The sequence below is a fragment of the Mustela lutreola genome, chromosome 2, assembly GCF_030435805.1.
Source record: "Mustela lutreola isolate mMusLut2 chromosome 2, mMusLut2.pri, whole genome shotgun sequence".
NCBI classification, from domain to species: Eukaryota; Metazoa; Chordata; class Mammalia; order Carnivora; family Mustelidae; genus Mustela; species Mustela lutreola.
In genome coordinates this window covers 64,404,202-64,424,822 of record NC_081291.1, presented here as the reverse complement: position 1 = coordinate 64,424,822, position 20,621 = coordinate 64,404,202, and the positions used below count along the sequence as shown (strand labels likewise).

Here is a 20,621-nt window from a genome sequence, read left to right as displayed (position 1 = left end):
TCTCTGTGTACTATACCCCAGAGTCCCAATTGGACTTGGCCACTGGGAAGCACCATGTGGAGTTGGGAGAGAAAAGAGTCAGATTAGAACATTTATTCCTTTATTCCGTTTATCTCCTTGGCTGTGGACTGTGTCTGCCTGTGTCTCATTGTCAAATCGGAGCTTCTCCCAAGGCAACCTCCCCAGGGCTCTCTTCCAGGTTTTGGTCACTGCCTCCTCCCCTCACCCATTCCTGTCTAGGGGTGACAAAGCCACCCTACTGCTAACCCCTGGAATTTGCCTGTATCCTGACCACACCTTTGTAAAGTTTTAAACTTTTACAAAGTTTAACAAAGTTTGTTAAACTCCTCTCAAATTACCCGATTTGAGAGTGCCAACTATTTCCTGACTATAACAGCAGCCCCCAAATTTTTAAATTACAAATTAATTAAAATTTTAAAGTATTTTGGCAAGCTCATCAAGAAAAAAGAAAACACACACACTCTTAGGATCAACAAAGGAGAAATGACTGCAAACAGGGAGGTTTGAAAAGTTTATTTTAGTCAATTATATGAATAAATCAATTATGTGAAATTTTGTATGAATAGATCTGGAAAACTACAGAAAATGGATTATTTTCCAGGGCAGTATAGATGATTAAAATTGGTTTGAGAGGGGCGCCTGGGAGGCTCCATCATTACATGTCTTCCTTCAGTGCAGGTCATGATCCTGGAGTCCCAGGAGCAAGTCCCACATCATCAGGCCCCCTGCTCCCCAGGGAGCCTGCTTCTCCCTCTGACCCTCACCCCACTTGTGCTCTCTCTCTCTCTCAAAAAAATAATTAAAAAAAATTGGTTTGAGAAAGAAAACAACCAAAAAAGAAAAGGCAAAGATCTACCTAAACAAGACACTTGGGGTAAATGATTAAAACAAGACAAGAGAATATCCATGTTACATAAATTGTCCTACAGCAGAGAAAAAGGTGAACATCTCCCCAGCTCATTTATGCTTGTGGCATTAAATCTGACACTAAAGTTAGTAAATGAGAAGAAAGCAATTGGTCAGAGCACCTGGGTGGCTCCATCGGTTAAGTGTCTGCTTTCAGCTCAGGTCATGATCCCAGGGTCCTGGGATTGAGGCCCACATCAGGCTCTCTGCTCAGCAAAGAGCCTGCTTCTCCCTCTCCCTCTGCCTGCCACTCTGCCTACTTGTGATCTCTATCTCTCTGTCAAATAAATAAATAAAATCTTTAAAAAAAAAAAAAAAAGGAAAGAAAGGAAAGCAATTGGTCAATTCTACTTAAGAATATAATGAAAAAATATCCCAATAAAACACTAGTAAACTGAGTCCAGCAGTGAATTAAAAGAGTAATATATTATGGGTTTATTCCAGAAATGGAAAGATGATTTGACATTAAGACATGTATTACTATAATTTAGTGTAGTAAGAGATTAAAGGAAAAATATATCATCTTCTCACTAGATGGTGAACCACCATTTGGTGACATGAAGATTATTCCACATTATATTACTCTCAGCCCCACAGCAGAGGTTTTCACGAGATGGTGGGGAGAAAATGAGCAACAATCATCCGTTTCCCCGTCCTGGATTGTGAGAGAATAAAGAGTCATGTGGAGGGAAGCACTCCCCGTAGCCATGATGGGGGTTAAAGGCAGGGAGGTGGGGAGAGCATTCCCAGGAGTGGTTGAGGCAGAAGACAACATAGCTTTTCAGGAAGTGGAGAACGGTGGTGACTGAGTCAAGGACAAAGAGAACACAACATGCATTATGTGACAGGTGAGACAGTAGAATCGCCTTCATCAAAACCGGGTCCCTGGGCTCCTAGGTGGTACCAAGGGATTTCTGAGAGCAGACAGGATTCCGGATCCTCACCTTCTTTATGAACTCCTTCCTAACACAAATCTCTCCGAGAAGAAGCTTGCCATCTGCGATTCCTCCTTCTATCGTAGACAAAGATCACTTCACACATCCAAAAGCTTCCCAAGAGAATTGTGCTAGGGCACAAATACCTCCAGGGCATCCAAAAACTGGACATGTATCGCTTCTCGGCCTTTTGGCTAAGATCAAGTGCAAAAACTGGACATGTCGCTCCTAGGGGAGACTCTACATAGGATCACTACATAGTGATGTAGTTGTAAAGGAGTGAATATAACATATTTATTTGAATTTTAAATGCAGCAACTTCTGAGAAAAAGTAGACCTGGTCTAGAGGTTGGGTTTGATCCTGGGGACTGGCATTGCCAAGGAGACTGTACCCAGGTATTTTCATAATTTTAATAGGCTGAATCTGTGACTACAGTGTTTGGACAAAAATATATTTAAGATTCATATATTAAATGTGTACACTGGAGATCCTACCCTTCACAGGAGTCTATGCTTCATCTGATCTTAAAATGAAAAGAAGCAGATGTTAACTGAAAAGTGTATGAAGGGTACATAGTGATGATATATTCTTTAAGTCCAAGAGCTTGAAGAAAAGTGCAGTTGAGGTCTGGGGAGGTGGACACTGGCTAAAGAAAACAGATATTTTTCACCATCTCTTGGGGGTGAGGAAGGGCACTGTGGGGAGGGTTCATTTCACGTGCTTGGGTCACGGGGGATCCAGAAAACTTGCGCTTCGCAGCTATGGGAATGGGGGAGGGAGGGTGAGTGGAGGACATGGAGAATCTTCTGATGGAAACACTATTTTTTTGAAATCTCACTCTGCTTTCCACCTTTGCTTTCCTTTCTCGATGTATCTCTCTGCCCTCTGCCCTCCGCCTTTCTGTTTTTGTTGAAAACCTCTTCCTCCCCCACTCCTCCCCATTCCTCCCTTCCTATGTGAGGAAATAGGAAGGAAGGAAGCTTGTTGCATTTGCTTCCTCCCCCTTCCTCCTGTGACTGAATCAACATCAATCCTGAACTAATGAACATGCTCTACTGTTAATTCATGTTTTCGTGGTTTAGGCTTTTAGTTCTTCTGGAAATGGTGTGAGACGTATTTTATTTCTCTCTTTCCAAAAGTGTTATTCAGTTACCATTTCCTTGTAAATGATAGGTGCTTGCATTATTCTCTGTAGTTCAGAAGGTCTTGACAAGCTAGGAAAGAGCTCGTCTGGGCTGTATCACACTACACACTTTCCCTGCTTGATGCTGCTTTCCCTTCTCTTAGAAACTGCAACATGGGGGTCTCTGTGACCGTCCTCCCAAGGGCACAGCAAAGGTCAGGCCTCCCCTCCTTTCTTTCCACAGATTGCCCCTTCTTTTTTCCACTTTGACTGTGAGGGTCATGAGGGTCTTTTTCCTTTATTTCTGGTTGGTCGCACTCCCCGATTTCTGCCCTCAGGGTTTCTGTTGTTCCTCCATCACTTCCTGAGGTTTTGATTGCCATGGCCTTCCTGCAGGCCGGCTTTCACTGGGGGCCTGGAGTGTCCGGGAGGTTCCCCAACCTGCAGGACAGTTCCCTTCTCCTTGGCAGGGCTCCTCAATGAGTTGTTTCTTCTGTGAAAAGTCAAAGCATCCCTTTAGTCATGTTTGCAGAAACTTACTGTGAAAAGGTGTGCAGAATATCATTGTCTACACCTCTTTCACACCTTTAATAATCTAGTGCATGGGGGCACCTGGGGGCTGTCTGGTGAGGGTTGGATCAGGTCACGATCTCAGGGTCCTGGAATCGAGCCCCGCATCGGGCTCCCTGCTCAGAGGGAGCCTGCTTCTCCCTTTCCTGCTCCCCCTGCTTGTACTCTCTCTCTCTCAAATAAATAAATAAAATCTTAAAAATAATAATCTACTGCATGGACCGTAACCAGGCTGGAAGCTGGTTTTCATCTCAGTTCTGCAAATACCAGTGAGATTCTGGGCTGGTTTCTTAATGTCACTGGGCCACGTCTGGAAGGATAATTTCTAAAGAGGACCAAGTTTGTGATTCCATCAAGTCCTTTGGTTAGTTGGCATCACAGCAAAATACAGAGTGTCTTGCTAATGAGCCCCTGTCAGCCTCACTCCTCCTCTCTGTAATTCCTGAACCTAGCCAGGCATTGACACATGGTAGGCCGTGAATGAAATTTGATGTTTGAATGAATACATGACAGATTTCAACAGACACCCTGGAGCCTGCTTGGGCAAGGACGTGGTAAATGCCATGAAGATCATGGAGTTATAAGGACTTCTAAGGACTGGGCTGCTCTCCCCTCCTCTGCAATTAAACAAGACAGCCTTGGGGACGGTGTTGCTCCTCCCCACCCTGCCCTCTCAGGCTTGTCCTCCCACTGGATGTTCTGCTTGGGAATGAATCCTCAGGGCCCAGGGGAGAAGTGTTTAGCAAGCACTGGACAAAACACAGTATGCTTAATAACCAGTTAAGCTGCCTCCAAATCGCATCTTGTCTTCAGCAATATCTGTAATTGATGTCTAAGTAAACCAGCAGCTAAACTCACCACTAGCTCCGGGAGAAGGATCTACTGTCAAGATCAAGGACAGAACGTTTGGCTTGAAGTCAGCATCCTTCCATTCTAAAAGCAGCAGCAAATACAAGAAAATTAAAAGCAGGGCTCCTGCCTCTGAGAAAGAAAAGGGAAGTTGTAGTTATTGTAAATCTGTTGATTTTTAATTTAATGGCATGATTATTTTTTCCAGAAAAACTGTTACTAAAGCATCAGTATAGACTACTATGGGTGATGTGAAGGAATGATGACCTTCTATGTATTTGCAGCAAAAGTCACTTTATTGCATTGAGACTAAGTTTATTTTATGGCTGCACATCTCATCAGATTTTTTTTTCTGTCTTAACTCCTTTTATTATTATTTTTTTAAGATTTTATTTATTTGTCAGAGAGGGAGAGAGGGAACAAGCACACGTGGTGGGGCGGGGGCAGGCAGAGTTGGAGAAGTAGGCTCCCGCTGAGCACAGACCCCTCCCCTCCCCCCGCCCCAATGTGGGAGTCGGTCCCAGGACCCTGGGATCATGACCCAAGTTGAAGTCAGACAACTTTTTTTAAAAAATTTATTTTCAGCATAACAGAATTCTTGTTTTTGCACCACACCCAGTACTCCATGCAATCCGTGCCCTCCTTAATACCCTCCACCTGGCTCCCCCAATCTCCCATCCCCACTGCCCCTTTAAAACCCTCAGATTGTTTTTCAGAGTCCATAGTCTCTCATGGTTCACCTCCCCTTCCAATTTCCCTCAACTCCCATCCCCTCTCCATCTCCCTATGTCCTCCATGTTATTTGTTATGCTCCACAAGTAAGTGAAACCATGATACTTGACTCTCTCTGCTTGTCTTATTTTTCTCAGCATAATCTCTTCCAGTCCTATCCATGTTGCTGCAAAAGTTGGGTATTCATCCTTTCTGATGGAGGCATAATACTCTATAGTGTATATGGACCACATCTTCCTTATCCATTAGTCCGTTGAAGGGCATCCTGGTTCTTTCCACAGTTTGGCAACCGTGGCCATTGCCGCTATAAACATTGGGGTACAGATGGCCCTTCTTTTCACTCCATCTGTATCTTTGGGGTAAATACCCAGTAGTGCAATTGCAGGATCATAGGAAAGCTCTATTTTTAATTTCTTGAGGAATCTCCACACTGTTCTCCAAAGTGGCTGCACCAACTTGCACTTACACTTACTTTTACACTCCCACCAACAGTGTAATAGGGTTCCCCTTTCTCCACATCCTCTCCAACACGTTGTTTCCTGTCTTGCTAATTTGGGCCATTCTAACTGGTATAAGGTGGTATCTCAATCTGGTTTTAATTTGAATCTCCCTGATGGCTAGTGATGATGAACATTTTTTCATGTGTCTGATAGCCATTTGTATGTCTTCATTGGAGAGGTGTCTGTTCATAACTTCTGCCCATTTTTGGATATGATTATCTGTTTTGTGTATGTTGGGTTTGAGAAGTTCTTTATAGATCCTGGTTATCAATCTTTTGTCTGTACTGTCATTTGCAAATATCTTCTCCCATTCCGTGGGTTGCCTCTTTGTTTTGTTGACTGTTTCCTTTACTGTGCAGAAGCTTTTGATCTTGATGAAGTCCCAAAATTTCATTTTCACTTTTGTTTTTTTTGCCTTTGGAGATATATCTTGAAAGAAGTTATTCTGGCTGATATCGAAGAGATTACTGCCTATGTTCTCCTCTAGGATTCTGATGGATTCCTGTCTCACATTGAAGTCAGACACTTAACCAACTCAGCCACCCAGGCATCCCATCTTAACTCCTTTTAAATTAATATGTTTTAATAACAACAATATATTGGGTTATGGACATTGGGGAAGTTATGTGCTATGGTGAGTACTGTGAAGTGCTATGGCGATTCACAGACCTGTACCCCTGGGGCTAATAATACATTATATATTAATAAAAAAATTAAAAAAATTTTAAAAATAGCAATATAAGTGAATTATTCTGGAACAACCCTTAAGGACAAACATGTTCATTGCTTATGTGCAGGGGATAAAACAATTTTTAAAAATGCTGATAAAATAATGCAGGCACATAATTTAACAATTAGTATAAAAGTTAGTTCTCTCCCCAACCTCCCCCTCCCCCCAAATCCCCCCTGTTCTTCTTCAGGAGCACCTGCTTTCAAGCCTTTTAGTGTTTCTTCTTGGACTTAGTCCCTTACTTGCAAATAGGATGCTCTTGATTTCCATTTATGGCATTTGTGAATTTAATTCTTACAGAGCATGGCCTCTGCTGCTGCTTCTTCTTATCGTCTCAATATGGTTTTATCACACTTTTTTGGTTGAACAAATGGCCAATGTCAGTATTGTTCACTGGTGAACTAAATAATTCTACGATGTACTTCCTTCTTTCACAGTATTCTGTTTTCCCCTAGTTTTTATTTGCTTAATTTTCTGTGTATTTTTTCAAGTGACCCCCTCCCCCGAATTTTTTTCATCCTCCCCATCCTGCGATTATCACTGCTGGTTATCAACAGCAACACCAAGATGCCTCACTCCTTTACTAAGAGCCTCCTCTGTTCCCACTTACTTTTCACTGAGACTGTGTTACCAAGACAGTCCTATTTGGAAAAAGGTAAATTTGAGTTCTGTTTCCTCCAGGGATATTTCTGCCTCTTCTGGGGCTGCTGGAACACCCTGAATGTTTTTCCTGAATTCCCCTCCTCTGCCTCACAAAGTAAGCAGGGCTCAAGGTGTAAATTCGCCTGTTCACATCAGAATACAGATGGCTTCACCAGTGAAATCCAAAGAAGGACTTGTTTATGTGCCAGGTATCACAATGGATGCAGAGCGCCAGATATGTTCCCTAATGTCAAAGATACTGCAATCAGGTGTACCTAGTAGCATAGGGGTAAGACAGAACCAACAAGAAGTGCTATAAAAAGCTGACTTTTTTCCCTTCCCACCTCTGACTGATATTTTTGTCACCTCTTAAATGTAGTAATATTTGTAAATTTCTTTCCTTCTGTGTGTTTACCCTCTAGCCCTGTATGTCAGATAAGACATTAATGTCTTTTGCATAATTTTCATAATTTTTTGGAAACTCATTTGGCCTCCAAAGCTTGCTATCTGCATGACTGCTGACAAACTACTTAAACTCGTTGACCTCAATTTCTTTATATCTAAAATGAGAATAATAATGAAGAGTATCTTAAACCTTTGTTGTATTTAATGAGAAGATGAACGTGAAAAGTTTAGTCTAATACCTGACACCTGATAAACAGTCAAATATTAGCTATCATCTTTAGGTTGGAATTATCATTTATTACCATCCTCCTCATTCTACCTCCTTGTAAACGCCCATCGGAGGGTTTCATACACTCCATTAATTCCCGTTCCATAGCCTTCTTTCTTGTTTAATGGCTTCCATACCTCCAAGCCTGTCTGAGAAGCTGAATGGCTGTTCTTTCGTATTTTCTTCTATTATTTGCACTGTCTTCATTTTCTCTGAGTTCTTTTTTTCTGGCTTGTTTTGTTTTCACTGTTGTTTCTTGTTTTCTCCCACTCTATCATGCATGTTGGTGGCTTTTCTCTACTCCGTCTTAGCTATCAGATCAGACTTATCATTTAGCCTGGAGCTGAGTTCTTCAGTCATCACCAGAAATCTAATGAATCATCCAAACCAGACTCTAGAGTCTAGACTATTTGTAGGAGAGCCTCAGAACACCCATCTATAATCTCCTGTGGTGAAGCCATGAAGGGTTTGGTCAGAAGAAACTCAGCGAAACAGCCTGATCGTTTTTAGACAGAGGGCCTAAAGGAGGCCTAAAGGAGGTCTTCAGACAAGACTCTGCAATACATCCCCAAGCACTCCTTTATAAGCCCCAGTCAAGCTCATGCAAACGTTTGGGAAGAAATGTGATCCCTATTAGCCAGTTTCCCTTGAATTTCTCAGCGCTCTCTGGCAGTTTTCCTTCCTAAATAGACATCACAGTTTACTCCATTTTTTTTTTTTTTAATTTAACAAAATAGTTTCTCTCCAAACCCAAACAAAAGCAGTAAAACAAGCAAGAGCATGCTTTCTGGGAAAAACAAACAAAACAAAACAACACCCAAAACAGAAATAGGGGTGTCGTGGTGGCTCAGTTGGTCAGGCACGGAACTCTTAGTTTCAGGTCAGGTCATGATCTCAGGGTCTTGAGAATGAGAGGGTTTTCAGGCTTCAGGCTCTTGAGCTCAGCAGGGAGTTTGCTTCCCCCACTCACCTCTCTCTCTGCCCCTCCCCCAACTCATGCACACATAGTCTTTCTAAAATAAATAAATAAAGCTTAAAAAAAACCCAAAACAAACAAAATAAAACCAATGACACCAAATCAGAAGTATTTAAGGATCATGGATTAGGGCACAGGGCAGGAAGATGAGAACCAGAGCTCAACAAGCTGACATTTAGTAGACAGGGTCCTGAGCTGATACTCAGATACCCTAGCTCAAGGGGCCCTGAAAAGAAAAGTGCAAGGCATCAATTTGGTGGGAAATGGCCACCAGAAACCGAATATTGAATAATTCTGGGGAAGAAATTTGCATACTAAGAAGAAAACTTTAAATATTAACAGTCAAAAAGGAGGTAGATATATTAAATTCCTTCCAAAATTTGAAAATTTTTCAGAAGAAAATTATGGGCAACATTCCCATTCCCATTAAAATATAGCATTCAGTCCATTAAGCATCTGCCTTCAGCTCAGGTTATGATCCCAGGGTCCTGGAATCAAGTCTCACATCGGGCTCCTGTCTCCCTCTGCCTGCGGCTCCCACTGCTTGTGCTCTCTCTCTCTATCTCTTCTCTCTGACAAATAAATAAGTAAAATCTTTTTAAAAAAATACCACAATAAAATAAAATACACCACGTTGTTGGAGAGAGATTTACTTCCATCACACACCCTTTTGCCAGACTTCTGTGTGGCAGAGACCCCACCAGCCAAGCAGGAACTGAAGGTCTGGAAGCTATGGAGGTGCATGACCTGGTAAGTCCCTGTGCCAGAAGGGAGGACTAGCTCAGCTGAGCAGCCTCAGGGCAGAATGAGCAAGAGAGGCCAGCCCTACAAGGCACAGCTTGGGTGTACTATCACAACATAGAACCTCCCCTTTCCTCAGGCCAGCTCAGACCCCATCTGGATGTGGCAACCACTCCCTTTCATTGAACAGAGTGGCAGGTGTGGGAAAGTAGAAATCAAAAGGAGGCGGGCAGTCCCCACAGGGCACTAGTGCATCCTGCAATTCACTCCCTGAGCTTGGCCACTGCTCTTGCAGGTGAAGCAGGTGTGGCAGTTTTCCCATGAATACTGACAGTTCTCTTGGCACAGAGACATGTCCACACCTGCTCTGAGTGCTTACTCTGGTCCACCTGCCAGATCCAGTCTCCAGGTTAAAGGAATGGCATAGAGGCAGGTGTCCCAGATGAAGGGGCATTTTCAGGAGGATCCCATTTTTCTGTGTGGTTCCAGTGAGTCTGTACAGGCAAGACATGTCCTGTGGGCTTCCTGGGACAGCCAGCATTCTTCCAGGGACTGCACTACTCATGCAACTTATCCCTAAGTCTGGCTTTTCTTTGTGGTACTTAAGCATCCCTCTGGACATGAGAAGGTCAGTTCTTGCCTGCAAAGTCCAAGGCTGGGTGCCACAATCACAGCTGCCAAGACCCAAAAGAGTAGCCACCGCGCTGTCATCGATCAGGCCATGTCAATTTGAATCCTGCAACAAACAGCCTAGGATTGTCAAATCCTCCCAAGATTCCAGCAGGTCCAAGCTCTCTGGACACAAACCTTATGTTTAATCCTTTACCTTTTCAGGGGCGCCTGGGTGGCTCAGTGGGTTAAGCTGCTGCCTTCGGCTCAGGTCATGATCTCAGGGTCCTGAGATCAAGTCCCACATCGTGCTCTCTGCTCAGTGGGGAGCCTGCTTCCTCCTCTCTCTCTGCCTGCCTCTCTGTCTACTTGTGATCTCTCTCTGTCAAATAAATAAATAAAATCTTTAAAAAAAAATCCTATACCTTTTCAAAAAAATTCATTTCAAAGATGAACAACCTAATTTAAAAAATAAAGCTTATGTATTCCCAGTTCAACAAAATGAACAAATGAAAAAAGCAAATGGCCAATAAAATATGAAAAGATACTAAAATATTTTGTCAATATTTGAATATGATTACATCATTCTGTCTTTGTAATAAGAATCAAGGGTGGAAACTAAAATTTTCTCCAGATCTCATATATTCATTAGTTTTTCGAAAGCCCATAGCCCATAAATGCCTTTCCCTTGGTTCATTCTGTTTTTTTCTTATATCAGAAGAGCAAGGTAGGCTCACAATTTCAAAATGAAAACTAACTCAAAGAAAGAAGAGCCAAAATATATTCACCTCTTTAGTAATGCCATCTATCTTCTTTGATTCCTATTATCCATGGTCTGATTTATTTAGGTACTGAGTTCATGCTAATATCTGAAGCTGATATAATTACTGACATAATTACTGATGTCATCTTACTGTGACAGTTTTAAAGCTAGAAATTTCTATATTTAAAAACAACATAACACCTCACAGTTAAAACGACACTTTTTTAAAAAGTATAGGCTAGCAGGCTACCTATCACGTTTTCTGACTCTGCTCTGATACAATTTTTAAACTGTGTTAAAGAAAGAGATGCATTCAGCTCTGTCATCTACAAAGAACAATAGGAGGCAGAGGCATTTAAAAACAGAAAAACACAAGGAGCGCCTGGGCGGGTCTGTCGGCTGAGTAACCGACTCTTGATCTTAGCTCAAGTCTTGATCTCAGAGTTGTGAGTTCAAGCCCCGTACTGGGCTCCACACTGGGCATGAAGCCTATTTAGGAAAAAAAAAAAAAAGAAGAAGAAGAACACAAGAGAAGTATTGAGGATGGAGTGTGGATCACGTGCATCTGAGGCTCATCTCCTTCATGTCTTCAGCAGGACTTTGGGGTAGGACCCCAAAGAATCAAAGTTGCATCTCGTCAACACCTAACATAGCCAGAATCTCTGGTTATAGGATATCCGTATGTCTGAGCTGTCTTAAGACCTTTGTAGGTCCTGAGCATTCTTACTTTGAAAGCCCCACCTATATTCTTAACAAATCCTTTAAAAGGCACTCATGTCATAAATACTTATTGAGCTTTGTCCTAGGCATTGTTGCAGAAATTTGGCATATAGTAGTGAACAAAACAAAGATCCCCACCTTTGCAGAGCCTTTATTCTACATAATTCATATACAACCATGGAGGAGTCAGGTTGAACTGAATTAAGTATAGTTGAATGGTTGGCACGTTACATTAGGTAAATGCTTGTACACAGTTTAGGCTAGACTCTGCTGACGTAACAAACAGTCCTGCAAATCTCAGTGGCTTAACAGAACAGAAGTGTTTTTCTGACTCACTACATATCCAGTGGAGGTTGGAGAAGCTCTGCTGACTTGGGAACCCAGGCTTCAGAAGGCATCATCATCCTGTAGCTGCACCAGTGAGAACATATGACCTCTTCAGTCTCATTAACTAGAAAAGAGTAACCTGGAGAGTCATGCACTGGCTCTTAAGTCTTTCATACCAAAAGGGACAAGAGCCGCTTGCAGGCATAGACAATAGCAGAACCAGCCACAGAGTGCTGTCTAACTGCAAGGAAACTAGGAAATGCAGGGGAGCACAGGGTTATTCATGAGCAGGAAATGTCCCTGCCATAATGCTTATCTAATATTTATTGATCTTATTTCCTTTTATAGTATAGAGCTAGTCAGTGTTTTTTCAAGCCTCAGATATTTGCACAAAGTGCTCATAGACCTTAACCACTGCTGTTATAATGGTTCATATTTACCAAAACTTTGTTACTGTTCTACTGTATAAATACTGATAAAATAAGATTTATTTTATTTAATAAATCACCCTTTTTGGTGCTTTGTAGGCATGCATAAATGTGCAGCTCCTCTCCTCATCACAACAACCCCGTGACACAGGTAATTAATCCTGTCCCCATTCTATGGTTGAGGGGATGGAGGCACAGAAAGGAGTCGTCACCTGACCCAAAGGCACACAACTAGAAAATGGCAATGCCTGAGTGCCTACCACCTAGCTTCACTGCCTTTAACACAAGGAGAAGATGGCCTTGGGCCATGCAGTCTTTATCTTTTCTGCCTGTACCGACGCTAATAGTAACAATAATGAATGAAGAGAGAAGAGGAGGGGGATAAGCAAGATCCTTCCTGCCCAAGTCAAGCCCAGTAGTGAGTAACTCTCATTTTCCTGTGGGTGTGTTTTTACCCAGCACAGTGCTGTAAAGAAATAGGAGAAGTAGGAGGTGGCCCATCCTTTCAAACCTACTACAGTCCACACTCTGGTAAAATGGCATAAAGCACTTACTCAATCAGTGCAGCCCAAATGAAGTTAATTTGGCTTTCAGATAAACATCTAATGTGATCAGAGAATAGAAGTTGTTAAACAGATGAAGTTCACTGAGGCAATGATTTTCATCATTGTGCCTGAAGCAAACATAAATGTAATCTACTCACCCTAGATGTGGCCTTACCCCAAATGTAGCCATTAGAAATCTATAGCACATCCATGAGTCAGCACACGATTTCACCGTGCATGTTGATTATTTCTGGGTTTGTACTCGATGTGTCACCAAGAAAGGCAAACATGTCTCAGAGTACACAAGCATGTGTTAGCACACACACGCCCATTACCTAGAGCGAGAAACGACACTTGAGGTCTGTACTGTGCCATTCCATCCATATACAGTTCCAGAAGTGGCAGAACTTATTTATGGTGACAGACATCAGAATAGTGTAACTCCTGAGAGGTGGCATTCTGAAGCAATGGAAATGTTCTAAATCTTGAAGTAAGTAGTTTACACATTAAAAATTCATCTAAGCACTTAAGATGTGTGCATGCATATATATATATATATATATATATATATATATATATATATATATATATATGGTATACTTCAGTGAACTTACCTCACTGGAAATCACTAGTCAGGTTGGATAAAATTCCACCATAACAGGGTCACAAACCACACTTTTAGTTGGGTGATCTCGGCTAAATCACTACTCTCTACATTCCAATTTCCTTTCCTATAAAAAGGGTTAATCACTGTGCCTACCTTCAGGTGTTCCTACTTATAGTCCTTTAGCCCTAGACACCAAATACTATGTTATCTTCATTAATTCATATGTTTGTCTGTATATAACTAGATCTATGTTTTGGTGCTTTAACCTTCATGGCCCATCTCTATGGGAGACAGAATCATTAGCATCCAACAACCGGTTCATATTTCCTAAAGACAGGAAGAACTTAACCTTCAAACAACCCCAGAGATGAGTTGAGGGGCAGGGAAAGTGATGGGTGGGGGGTGGGACTCAAAGAGGTACATACCTGGAATGCCAACCTTGGGCGTTGACCTCGTACAAGTTATGGATACAAAAAGGCAAGAAGTGGGGAGTAAAGGGAACCCTGCTGCTCTGGAAGCCTGTGCACCTCGCCAGGTCTGGGTCACTGTATTTAGCTATGTAGGCTACACATTGCACAGTGCCAGGGCTGTAGTCCACGTGAATGGCGTCCCCTGCAGTTGAGTTGGGCAGGATCACTGTGAGAAGCTGTCAGAGGGCAGAGGTCTCACCTGCTGAATGTCACACCTTCTCCAGGAGAACCTCTCAGGTTAGATGGCACCTTGGCTGCTTCAACCTTCACCTGGTGATTTCTCAAGTGAGCAAAACCCATCATTGCAGTGGACTCTGTTCCAACCCTATCAGACTGCCCTGCTCCATTCAACTTCACTCTGTAGTGATCTAGGAACACCTAAACCCAGTGGAGGCCCTGGACAGCCACAGGGTGGAGGTGTGAAACTCTGAACTATACTTGAGGGAATTGGGGAGCCCTGATCTGAGTGGTGTGAGTCACACACATCCTCACTGTGTATAGTGGTAGCAGTACTAAGATGGATAAAACCCATAACTATAGCTATTAGGGTGCTCAGAAAGGTCTATGACATAGGATTGTGGTCTTATCATATCAGAATGCATCAATATCTGCATTTCTTAAATCTGTAAAACCTCAGAAAAACCAAATCCTTTATGCAAACTTTTTGGCAAATTTCCCCATCCTCTGACTACCAGATAAAGTTAAAAAGTGGTGAACCAAAATAAAAAACAAAACAAAACTATTTTCTCCTGGAAATACAATCCTGAATTTTACTGTCCATTCCAATGTTATAGCAGGGAGCAGGGAGGGACACATTTAGGGCTTACAGCCTCCTGGGGGGGACACTTAGATTTTTAGGCAGTACAAGATGGGGACCCAAGGCTTTGTGGAGCTAAGAGGGGGATGCTTTCTTCTTCCATTATAATCTGTTTTCTTCCTTACAGAAACATGTTAATTTTAGAAAATAGAGGAAATCAGGTTTGCCTCACCACAGAAATGAATCCAGTGGGACAGCTCATCCATTGTTCTTACTCTCTTATTTTCCCTTTTTATTCTTTTATAAAACTCTTAGTGGATTTGGTACTGAAGTTGATTATTAAGGCAATTTTTAAAAATTGTTCAAATTTTCATGAATATACACATGGATCCTACATCTACCCTGGGAAAATGAGACTTATAGCTTTTGGGGAATATACAGATTAAGGGAAGTGGGATAGATGTTGAAAATTCTTGCTTGGCAAGTTCTGCTTTTGTATTTCTCAAAGTATGTGTGTTAGAGTAGATGTGTGTATATAGTATACGTTTTATTGTTACTATTGTTGGGGAATAATAGTTCATGAAATAAGGGAGCCCCTTAGCCCTGGCCCACAGTTCAGAGAATAGTGGATATCTTGTTTTTTTATTTGGAACAAGCTGAATCCCTGCCTAAAATGTCCAAGGTCACCCTTTGTGAAAGCCTCAGATAAAATGGTTATTATAACTGGCCTCACCACGAGAGCAGGTGAACCTGTCTATTGGTGACATCAGAGAGGAAAAAGAATGAGTGTGGGCTATAAAAGAATAAAAAGGACTTAAGAGACGTAACAACCAAATACAATATGTGGACGTGGTTTAGATCCTGACTCAAATAAACCAACTATAAAAGACACCTATTAGGAATGCCTGGGTGGCTCAGTCAGTTAAGTGTCAGCCTTCAGCTTGGGTTATGATCCCAGGGTACTCAGACTGAGTCCCGCATCAGGCTTCTTACTCAGCAGAGAGCCTGCTTCTCCCTCTGCCTGCTGCTCCCCCTGCTTGTCTCGCTTTCTGACAAATTAAAAAAAAAAAAAAAAAAGACACCCATTATATGATACTTTTACCATTATTCTGTTATGGGGAAGGGAACAGGAGCTTTTAATGTCCCTATCAGTTTACCAGTGAAATGATAATGTCTGATATTTGCTTTAAAATTTTTGCAGAACAAGTGCTGGCTAGGGGCATGTGGAAGCAACAAAGTTGCTTATTGAAACTAGACTGTATTATTGAAACTAGACTGTAGGAGTTTACAGCACTATTTTCTTCATTTTTGTGTATGGTTAAATTTTTGATAATAAGAAATTTTTAAAAAGAAGCAATGGAGGGGTGTCAGGGTAGCTCAGTCAGTTAAGCAACTGACTCTTGATTTCAGTCCACTGACTGAAACAAGTTAATTTTAGAAAATAGCTCAGGTCATGATCTCAGGGTGGTGAGACTGAGCCTTGTGTCAGGTTCCACTCTGGGAATGGAGCCTGCTTAAGATTTTGTCTCTCCCTCTCCCTCTGCTCCTCCCCTCATCTCTCTCTCTCTCTCTCAAAAGAAGAAGAAGAAGAAGAAGAAGTAGAAGAAGAAGAAGAAGAAGAAGAAGAAATGGAGAACAAATAAACTGATGAACATAACAATTGAATGAAAAAATAAGTAACTAAATCTCTTATACAGAAGAATCTTAAATATTTTATGTAGATGCTTTGCTCTCCAGGAGGTAGAACATAGCTTCCCACCCCTTAAGTATGGGATGTTCATGGTAATGTCCTTCTAAGAAGCACACAATGGAAAAGAAGAAGAGTAACTTCAGATAGAACTAATGAACATGCTCAGACCAGGTGCTCAAGGTCAACATCATCAGTGACAAATCATGTTGACAGCATGTACCCCTAATAGATGTGATGAGAAGGGCACCTCACCTCTGTGAGCTTCCTCCCTTAAACCTATAATTACTGTCCAACCATGAGAACATCAGACAAACCCAAACTGAAGGGCATTCTACAAAACACTTGCATAGGGTATCTCAAACTTGTCAATGTCATCAAAAATAAGGAAAATCTGGAAAGTCTAAGAGGAGCCCAAAGAGAATGACCACAGGTAATGTGGTATCTGGACGGAATCTGGGGACAGAAAAAGGATGTTAGGTTAAAAACTGTAAATCTGGGGGAGGAGTCAAGATGGCGGAGAAGTAGCAAGCTGAGACTGCTTCAGCTAGCCGGAGATCAGCTAGATAGCTTATCTAAAGATTGCAAACACCTGAAAATCCATCGGCAGATTGAAGAGAAGAAGAACAGCAATTCTGGAAACAGAAAAACAAACACTTTCTGAAAGGTAGGACCGGCGGAGAAGTGAATCCAAAGCGACGGGAAGATAGACCCTGGGGGGAGGGGCCGGCTCCCGGCAAGCGGCGGAGCAACCGCGCACAAAATCAGGACTTTTAAAAGTCTGTTCCGCTGAGGGACATCGCTCCAGAGGCTAAACCGGGGCGAAGCCCACGCGGGGTCAGCGTGGCCTCAGGTCCCGCAGGGTCACAGAAGGATCGGGGGTGTCTGAGTGTCGCAGAGCTTGCGGGTATTGGAACGGGAAAGCCGGCTACAGAGACAGAGCTGACAGTAAGCTCGCAGCTCCGTGTTACCTTGAACCGGTCGCAGGCTCGGTGAGCTCGGAGCGTGGCCGGAGGTCAGGCAGACGGGAGTAACTGGCGCTGTTCTCTGAGGGCGCACTGAGGAGTGGGGCCCTGGGCTCTCGGCTCCTCCGGGCCGGAGACCAGGAGGCCGCCATTTGTATTCCCGTCCTCTGGAACTCTACGGAAAGCGCTCAGGGAACAAAAGCTCCTGAAAGCAAACCCGAGCGGATTACTCACCCCGGCCCCGGGTAAGGGCGGTGTAATTCCGCCAGGGGCAAAGACACTTGAGAATCACTACAACAGGCCCCTCCCCCAGAAGATCAACAAGAAATCCAGCCGAGACCAAGTTCACCTACCAAGGAGTGCGGTTTCAATACCAAGGAGAGCAGCAGAATTCCAGAGGAGGAGAAAGCCAAGCACGGAACTCATGGCTTTTTTCCTGTGATTTTTTTTAGTCTTGCAGTTAATTTAATTTTTTCTTTTTCATTTTTTTTTTTTCTCTCGCCTTCGGGTAAAATTTTTTTTAACTGTTACCTTTTTCTTTTTTAACGATTTTCTACTAGTTTATCTAATATATATATATATATATATTTTTTTTTTTTACATTTTTCTTAGGTGTTTTCTTTTTTTTAAAAATTCTTTTCTTTTTTTTTTCTTTTTCTTTTCTTTTTGTTTTTTTTTTCTTTCTTCCTTTTTGAACCTCTTTTTATCCCCTTTCCCCCCACTCACGATTTTGGATCTCTTCTAATTTGGTTAAAGCATATTTTCCTGGGGTTGTTGCCACCCTTTTAGTATTTTACTTGCCCCTTCATTTACTCTTATCTGGACAAAATGACAAGACGTAAAAATTCAACACAAAAAAAAGAACAAGAGGCAGTACCGAAGGCTAGGGAACTAATCAATACAGACATCGGTAATATGTCAGATCTAGAGTTCAGAATGACAATTCTCAAGGTTCTAGCCGGGCTCGAAAAAGGCATGGAAGATATTAGAGAAACCCTCTCGAGAGATATAAAAGCCCTTTCTGGAGAAATAAAAGAACTAAAATCTAACCAAGGTGAAATCAAAAAAGCTATTAATGAGGTGCAATCAAAAATGGAGGCTCTAACTGCTAGGATAAATGAGGCAGAAGAAAGAATTAGTGATATAGAAGACCAAATGACAGAGAATAAAGAAGCTGAGCAAAAGAGGGACAAACAGCTACTGGACCACGAGGGGAGAATTCGAGAGATAAGTGACACCATAAGACGAAACAACATTAGAATAATTGGGATTCCAGAAGAAGAAGAAAGTGAGAAGGGAGCAGAAGGTATACTGGAGAGAATTATTGGGGAGAATTTCCCCAATATGGCAAAGGGAATGAGCATCAAAATTCAGGAGGTTCAGAGAATGCCCCTCAAAATCAATAAGAATAGGCCCACACCCCGTCACCTAATAGTAAAATTTACAAGTCTCAACGACAAAGAGAAAATACTGAAAGCAGCCCGGGAAAAGAAGTCTGTAACATACAATGGTAAAAATATTAGATTGGCAGCTGACTTGTCCACAGAGACCTGGCAGGCCAGAAAGAGCTGGCATGATATTTTCAGAGCACTAAACGAGAAAAACATGCAGCCAAGAATACTATATCCAGCTAGGCTATCATTGAAAATAGAAGGAGAGATTAAAAGCTTCCAGGACAAACAACAACTGAAAGAATTTGCAAATACCAAACCAGCTCTACAGGAAATCTTGAAAGGGGTCCTCTAAGCAAAGAGAGAGCCTACAAGTGGTAGATCAGAAAGGAACAGAGACCATATACAGTAGCAGTCACCTTACAGGCAATACAATGGCACTAAATTCATATCTCTCAATAGTTACCCTGAATGTGAATGGGCTAAATGCCCCTGTCAAAAGACACAGGGTATCAGAATGGATAAAAAAACAAAACCCATCTATATGTTGCCTCCAAGAAACACATTTTAAGCCCGAAGACACCTCCAGATTTAAAGTGAGGGGGTGGAAAAGAATTTACCATGCTAATGGACATCAGAAGAAAGCAGGAGTGGCAATCCTTATATCAGATCAATTAGATTTTAAGCCAAAGACTATAATAAGAGATGAGGAAGGACACTATATCATACTCAAAGGGTCTGTCCAACAAGAAGATTTAACAATTTTAAATATCTATGCCCCCAATGTGGGAGCAGCCAACTATATAAACCAATTAATAACAAAATCAAAGAAACACATCAACAATAATACAATAATAGTAGGGGACTTTAACACTCCCCTCACTGAAATGGACAGGTCATCCAAGCAAAAGATCAGCAAGGAAATAAAGGCCTTAAACGACACACTGGACCAGATGGACATCACAGATATATTCAGAATATTTCATCCCAAAGCAACAGAATACACATTCTTCTCTAGTGCACATGGAACATTCTCCAGAATAGATCACATCCTCGGTCCTAAATCAGGACTCAACCGGTATCAAAAGATTGGGATCATTCCCTGCATATTTTCAGACCACAATGCTCTAAAGCTAGAACTCAACCACAAAAGGAAGTTTGGAAAGAACCCAAATACATGGAGACTAAACAGTATCCTACTAAAGAATGAATGGGTCAACCGGGAAATTAAAGAAGAATTGAAAAAAATCATGGAAACAAATGATAATGAAAATACAACGGTTCAAAATCTGTGGGACACAACAAAGGTAGTCCTGAGAGGAAAATATATAGCGGTACAAGCCTTTCTCAAGAAACAAGAAAGGTCTCAGGTACACAACCTAACCCTACACCTAAAGGAGCTGGAGAAAGAACAAGAAAGAAACCCTAAGCCCAGCAGGAGAAGAGAAATCATAAAGATCAGAGCAGAAATCAATGAAATAGAAACCAAAAAAACAATAGAACAAATCAACGAAACTAGGAGCTGGTTCTTTGAAAGAATTAATAAAATTGATAAACCCCTGTCCCGACTTATCAAAAAGAAAAGAGAAAGGACCCAAATAAATAAAATCATGAATGAAAGAGGAGAGATCACAACTAACACCAAAGAAATACAAACTATTATAAGAACATACTATGAGCAACTCTACGGCAATAAATTTGATAATCTGGAAGAAATGGATGCATTCCTAGAAACATATAAACTACCACAACTGAACCAGGAAGAAATAGAAAGCCTGAACAGACCCATAACCAGTAAGGAGATTGAAACAGTCATTAAAAATCTCCAAACAAACAAAAGCCCAGGGCCAGACGGCTTCCCGGGGGAATTCTACCAAACATTTAAAGAAGAACTAATTCCTATTCTCCTGAAACTGTTCCAAAAAATAGAAATGGAAGGAAAACTTCCAAACT

The 20,621-nt window shown here is 41.8% G+C and overlaps 1 long non-coding RNA gene and 1 pseudogene across 2 annotated transcripts; one reads left to right on the top strand and one right to left on the bottom strand.

Annotated features, from left to right (window-relative positions):
- Nucleotides 1-2,036: 2,036 nt before the first annotated feature.
- On the top strand, nt 2,037-2,266 carry LOC131826071 (U2 spliceosomal RNA; annotated as a pseudogene).
- Nucleotides 2,267-8,713: 6,447 nt separating this feature from the next.
- Nucleotides 8,714-14,956, bottom strand: LOC131824337 (uncharacterized). Of its 2 annotated transcripts, XR_009350830.1 has the most exons (5): nt 13,824-14,956; nt 12,967-13,126; nt 11,828-11,942; nt 10,226-10,390; nt 8,714-10,135 (listed from the first exon to the last, which is right to left on the bottom strand). It is a non-coding gene; the product is annotated as an uncharacterized LOC131824337 (long non-coding RNA). The 2 variants fall into 2 exon arrangements; XR_009350829.1 differs by having other exon boundaries at nt 8,715-10,135; nt 12,967-14,956.
- Between the last annotated feature and the right edge of the window lie 5,665 nt (nt 14,957-20,621).